Genomic DNA, 6,000 nt, shown 5'->3' with positions numbered 1-6,000 from the left:
TCAGGGCATGTAATAAAATTATAGCGGACTTCTGTGGATGTGAACTTCTTCTCCCCTGAATCTGAACTTCTCGACGAACTTCAATAATATACAGGGCGAACTTTCGAAACTTTTAGTCTAGTTTAAAGTGAACTTCAAATAATATAGCGAACTTCCGTCGCATCTGCACTTCTCTGGATACAGATCTGAACTTTTATTTGTCAATGAGTCAAAGCTCGATGCCAACAAAAGGAGAACTTCTCGTACATACTAAACGAACTTCCCAACAAAGACTGTCTTTTTGGACTAAAAAAGTGAACTCGCATTTTACATAAAATGAACTGCATCAGTTTATACATTTTATACAATTGTCCACTTCCATTCAACCTCAAAGTCGCCAAACCACAAGCAGGACAAGAGAAACAAAATAACATTAGCACAAATCATGTTCACAACGCTAATCCAATGTCTCAACCAAAATAACAAATTGAGCTCTCTAAACTACATAGCTATTGGTCTCTGGACTTCACAAATCTGCCCCCCTGAACTTCACAGCCAATGCGTGCTTCCACAAGGTACAGCTCCACTGTAAAGGGTGAACTACTAAGTGCTGATGGCATGGGCAAATCGCACTTGGTCGAGCTTGCAGCAGCGGCGAGCTCACAGGAAAACGATCACTTTTCTTACTCCGAACTATCACCATCACACATGAAACTGCAATAGGAAAAGAACTACATCAGGTTGATTACCACCTTACAAGAATACATGCTTGTAAACCAAATATTTGTATTATAAGAGAATTTGGATATGCTATTTTATCTATTCCAATCTGCATAATTATAAGGCTTGATGTCACCTAGGGCATAAGAACAAAGTACTGTGGTTCTCCTATCTCTCCTTTCTCAAGAATTGCAGTGAAGAAAAAGCTATCCAATTAAATTGGCTGCATAAAACAGAGAAAATCAAAGAAGTTCAGAGAGGTTCAAAGAGATTAACCAGACACCATCTCGCTTGAAGCAGCAGCGGCAACGACAATGCTCGTGAAGACCACACTATCACTCGCGGAAGTCTAGAGCTGTGCTTGCAGGAGTCCATGCCAGTGCTCTTTTCAGCCCACAATGAACTTCTTCTAGAGATGAAGCTAACTCCCTGCATGGCCATGACTAACGAAGAAAGCAACAGCTCAGTTCAGATCATATACTAACGAACTTCCCAAAAAAACAATAGTGAAATTCTATATCCGCATCTTGGTAAATAACTAAGCATTAACATCAAACGAGAAGGGGTAAAATCCAAACATGAACATCGATAGTAGCTTACAGCAGCTAATGCATCAATGGAAACTGCACGACAGCTAATACATCAGCAGCATCCAACAGCATATCATGACCAATGATGAACTGTACCACAACATATTAGCTACTGTAGTGTTTAACTGAACGTCTTTCCCAACATCTTTCCCCTCACGCAGTGAACTTACCCTAAAAAGAGATGTGAACTTCATAGCCAGTCAGTTGCAAAAACATCTCAGCCTGACGAGGAACTTGGTGTGCACTGATGTTCACCAACGCCGATGCGGAGGTAGGTGCGCCGACGGATGTTCGCCAACGCCCATGTGAACTGCACTGCTCCACAATTAAATCCGAACTTCTAGTTTTCTACGTCTGTACCATCGACACTTACCCATAGATATAGCTAACCGCATAAGAGTGAACTTTCCAAAAACAAATTAGTGAACTTCTCCATAGCAAACAACAAATAAAGCACACATGAATTGATTTTATGTGTACACATGGAAAAGCTATTTTTTTCTAGATGAACCGACAGTAGTGAGCATGTACAAAATGAAACATAAACTTTCTTTGTAAACCAAAGGAACTTCTACTTTTTATAGCCAGACACGCATCAGCACATACTTGTACCGTGTTTTGCCCATGCTTGATTCATTTTTTCCATAAAAAACAAAGAACTAAAAAATACGCAAGTTCATAACCATACACGTACAAGCTCAGGTCAACTAAAAAATATAAAGTGAACTTCACAACTAGGTGTATACACACTGAACTTTCCTAGATAGAAGATGCGAGCTTAAGGGGACAAACAAAGTGCATTCTCTAATAATTTAGAAAAAAATTACCTCTTTTCAGATTGACTTCTTGGTTTGATGCAATGTGGACTGCCGATCATCATTGACACCGTGGACTGCTATGGAACAAGAGTGCACATGCAGGGATTAGGAAAATATCAATGTGATAAGAAGTGAATTTATATGCAGGCTGTTCCCGCTGAAGACAACCTAAATACAAGAAAAGTAGCACACTTATATTATTTTATATAAAAAGAACTGCCTATTTTCTCCTATGTGCACTTCCAAGCATATACTTTCTATTTAGTTCTCTGTAAAATAGCATGCAAGCAGCATAAATTTTACAGAAAAGTGGATCCAAATATAAGAAAAGTAGACACCCTGAAGAAATTAATCACACGATCGGATGGGACATGCAGCAGTATAAATTCATCGGAAAAGGTATCCAAATATAAAAACAAGCGGACAGGGATATTTCTAGTTTGAATGACCGTAAAGTTGTTTCTAGTTTGAAATGATTCTCCAATCAAATGGGCTTCTCAGGGATATTTCCTCCCTCTATTTTCTCATACAATTAACTACCAGATTTTGGATAAGTGCACTGCCTGCAATAACTTTAGAGTTGAATCCTCCATAATATAGAATAAATAAACATTACACAACCACACAGTTAAAATGCCATTGAATCTAATACTCAATTTTTGAAAAAAATGCAGTAGGAAGAATAAATGCATGCTCTGCAACATGTGTACATTCTGAACTTCCTGGCAAGAATTTTTCCAATTCCATGACTAATTACACTCCCACATAATTCACAAGAAAATGAATTTCTTTTTTATGGACAAAGTAGACTACGCATTTTTGTACAAACCGAACTTCCTAAGATCTGAACTTCAGATGGCACCGAATACAACAACAGAGAAGGTTTGACATGGAATCAAAGTAGAGGCACAAGGCTCCAGTGCCTGAGACCATTACCTGCATTGAAGGGCGAGGTGGCGCTGTGTGGGAGCACACACCATGTAGAAGTACCGCAAGTGACATGAACTGAGGGTAATTTAGTTAGTACCACACACCATATAGAAGTACAATAAAAATTAGCAACAGATGCGAACTTCCAGATTTGAAAATAGTGAACTTTGTGACAACAAAATGCGAACTTTTTCCCTCGTGGGTGAATTAGAACCTTTTTTGCTGGAAGAAATGAATATCTGCACTATAACAATTGAACTTCTAAAAAATAAAGTGAACTCTCCCACCAATAAAACTGAACTTCGACAAAAAATTGACTTTCACAAGGAACTAAATAAACAAGTGCATATCTAAACCAAATGGATGAACTAAATAACAAGTAGCAAGAGATGTAAACTTCATGAATTAGGGGAAGTGAACTACAAGGATTAGAAGAAATGAACTTCAGCAATACTGCATTCGTCCTGGCAATGCTCCTGAGAGAATATCGCCGGCATCCTGTAGCTGCTCGAGTATTGCGCAAACGCAAACTAACTTCCTGCCAACAGAGAATGAACTTTAGGACAGGAAAAGGCGAATCCCCTGAATTTTTTTATTGTAGAAGTAACATGTTGTCAGGCATACATCAACATATAAATGAATAGTTGAACTCCTAGGCGAGAAAAAAATGAAAATAGCAGTAGATGTAAACTTCGCAAATTAATAGAAATGAGCTTCACAAACTTCTCAAATAAAGAACCGCTGTAGCTTAACTAGTGAACTTCCTATTTTTCCACAATTTTTTACAGTAAATAGAACTTCTATTCCAGGTCAAAAAAAAGTGGGTGTACACCTTTCTGTTTATCACATTCAGTGTCCATCATCGTTTCATACCATTATATACATCCGTTTATGCACTTGGTTTTACTAACAGACTAGTTTATACATACATGGATGAAAGGGCTGTATGAAGTAATGGCATGCAAATGCTTGTTGGGAGACAAACTAAGAAATAAAAAGGAAATGACAAACATGAGTTCGACGACGTAGGCTACCATGAATTGTAATTAACTCTAGCTTGTGAGGCGCGTCGGGGTCTAGGAGAAGCTATTGCGGCGGGGATCTAGGAGAGCGCGCGGCGCGGGGTCCAGGAGGCGCAAACTTCCTATTCTTTGATTATGTTGGCTGCTTGTTCCGACAAAAACATAGAGAAGTAAACTTCACTTTCTGACAACTCACCGTGATCCTTTAATTTGTTTCATAGGAGACTTGACTAACCTGCTTCGCATCACGGCCTTGCCTTTTGCTAAGGACTCGATTGCCCTCCCGTATACTACAGCTCTCCCGGCCACAAGCTTTTGTGCTGAGCATAGGACAAATATTTTAGCACCGTCCAGGTGCATCCCGAGGAAGGCTATTATACTACATTGGAGGGTCATGGTCAAGATCTTTATCGGTAATCCAAATGAAAACAGTCAGCTTTGCTGAAAATGCATAACCATGATTAAATTAATAATGCAGCCAAAGCACGATAATGTCAAACTCTTAAGCTACTCTATCATGGCGTGAAATGAAACTACCGCTAGGTACCTGGTACAAGTGAATGCAAATTCTGGTATCTTCAAGTATAAGAATAATCCGAGCTCGACAATTTACTTTTCAATGATGATGTTCAAGCAGCATTATTTTTTACTCTGTTTAATTTTCTCATAATAGCTAGCTGATTATGAATTGAATTGTTCCGATGACAAAACTGGACTTCGCTTTCGGACGGCGAACTCTGCCCAATAAATATAGATCATTTCTCTGCATTTTTCTCTAAAAGTGAGCTTCTCCAATAAATAAAATTGAACTTCAGAATCAACACTACATTTTTCTCTGAATTTTTTGTGCCTATTTTTTTTAAATGATAGCTGCAATTTTGTTTTAGTTTTAATAGCAATTTCCATTTTATACTGAACCAGCCATATGGAAGAAGTGGACTTTACGTTAAGGGAATCATGAACTCTGTATCGTATCATTGCTGCTTATTAACCGCAAATCATCATCAGTTTATTGCTGCTTATTAACCCTTTTCCGATGTTGATGTGATTAACCAAATAGAAAACAGATGTACTAGCATATATCCATTTTTATCAAATAAGATTCTCCGCAATCTGCGCTGCTTCACATTTACATACGTGCTTCTAGCTTGTACATCTGTAGCACCGATGGTATTTTTCCATACAAATATAAGCGAACTGACAAAACAAACACAAAAATTTGCACGGGACTTTGCCCAGCTACGCATTGCATAAGAGTGCCTTTGGTAAGTTGCGTACCAGTAGTAGCTAGCCTCTGAATTAAGATCGGTGCTACTCATCGGACAGAGCTCAACCAACAGGGGAGGTGCGCTGGGCGGAGCTGGTTCTTTTAAAGTACTGAACAAACAAAGCAAACTTATATTGTGACAATAGCATACGAACCAAAATTCAAGCGAAGATCTGAACTGTGTCCAAAAATAAACTGAACTACAATATAAGCGCTACAAATATACAGCATGACCAGCTGTTGATGTCCTGGTTCTTTTAATTTTTAATATGTATGTATTAAGTGCATTTCCTCTAATAAGCATGCTAACTTCCTGTTCCTAAATATGTTAACTTCTTGTTACGACAAAACCACATAGAAGTAAAAACTTCCAGGAGGTAGAATGAACTTCTTACATCGGTGAACCTCTGTAGTTTAAGAAGTGCACTTCTATTTTTCTTAACCTTTTCCACGCTTTTATCAGGAAAGTACAAAAAGGCATGGTATGGATGGTATAACATAACATAAATTAACTCAGAAACTAACTTCTCTTTGTACATGTAGTGAACTTCTCTCAATGTTCCATTGGCCAAGATCTTGATCAGTCTATTTTTCACTAGTTTAATTTGAAAACACTGAAACGTCTTGGTTTGCATAGTGTACTTCATTTTTTACGATGAAATTAACTTGGAATG

The 6,000-nt window shown here is 38.2% G+C and overlaps 1 long non-coding RNA gene across 2 annotated transcripts; it reads right to left on the bottom strand.

The window, feature by feature from the left end:
• Positions 1-326: 326 nt before the first annotated feature.
• Positions 327-3,573, bottom strand: LOC127323506 (uncharacterized). 2 transcript variants are annotated; one of them, XR_011754139.1, is made up of 4 exons: positions 3,044-3,573; positions 2,117-2,181; positions 976-1,142; positions 327-693 (listed from the first exon to the last, which is right to left on the bottom strand). It is a non-coding gene; the product is annotated as an uncharacterized lncRNA (long non-coding RNA). The 2 variants fall into 2 exon arrangements; XR_011754140.1 differs by lacking the exons at positions 2,117-2,181; positions 3,044-3,573 and adding an exon at positions 1,460-1,995.
• Positions 3,574-6,000: the final 2,427 nt, after the last annotated feature.

This window comes from Lolium perenne, chromosome 3 (assembly GCF_019359855.2).
Source record: "Lolium perenne isolate Kyuss_39 chromosome 3, Kyuss_2.0, whole genome shotgun sequence".
In the NCBI taxonomy this organism is placed as follows: Eukaryota; Viridiplantae; Streptophyta; class Magnoliopsida; order Poales; family Poaceae; genus Lolium; species Lolium perenne.
Note: the sequence above shows the minus strand (reverse complement) of the source record. Positions and strands in the feature narration are given on the sequence as shown.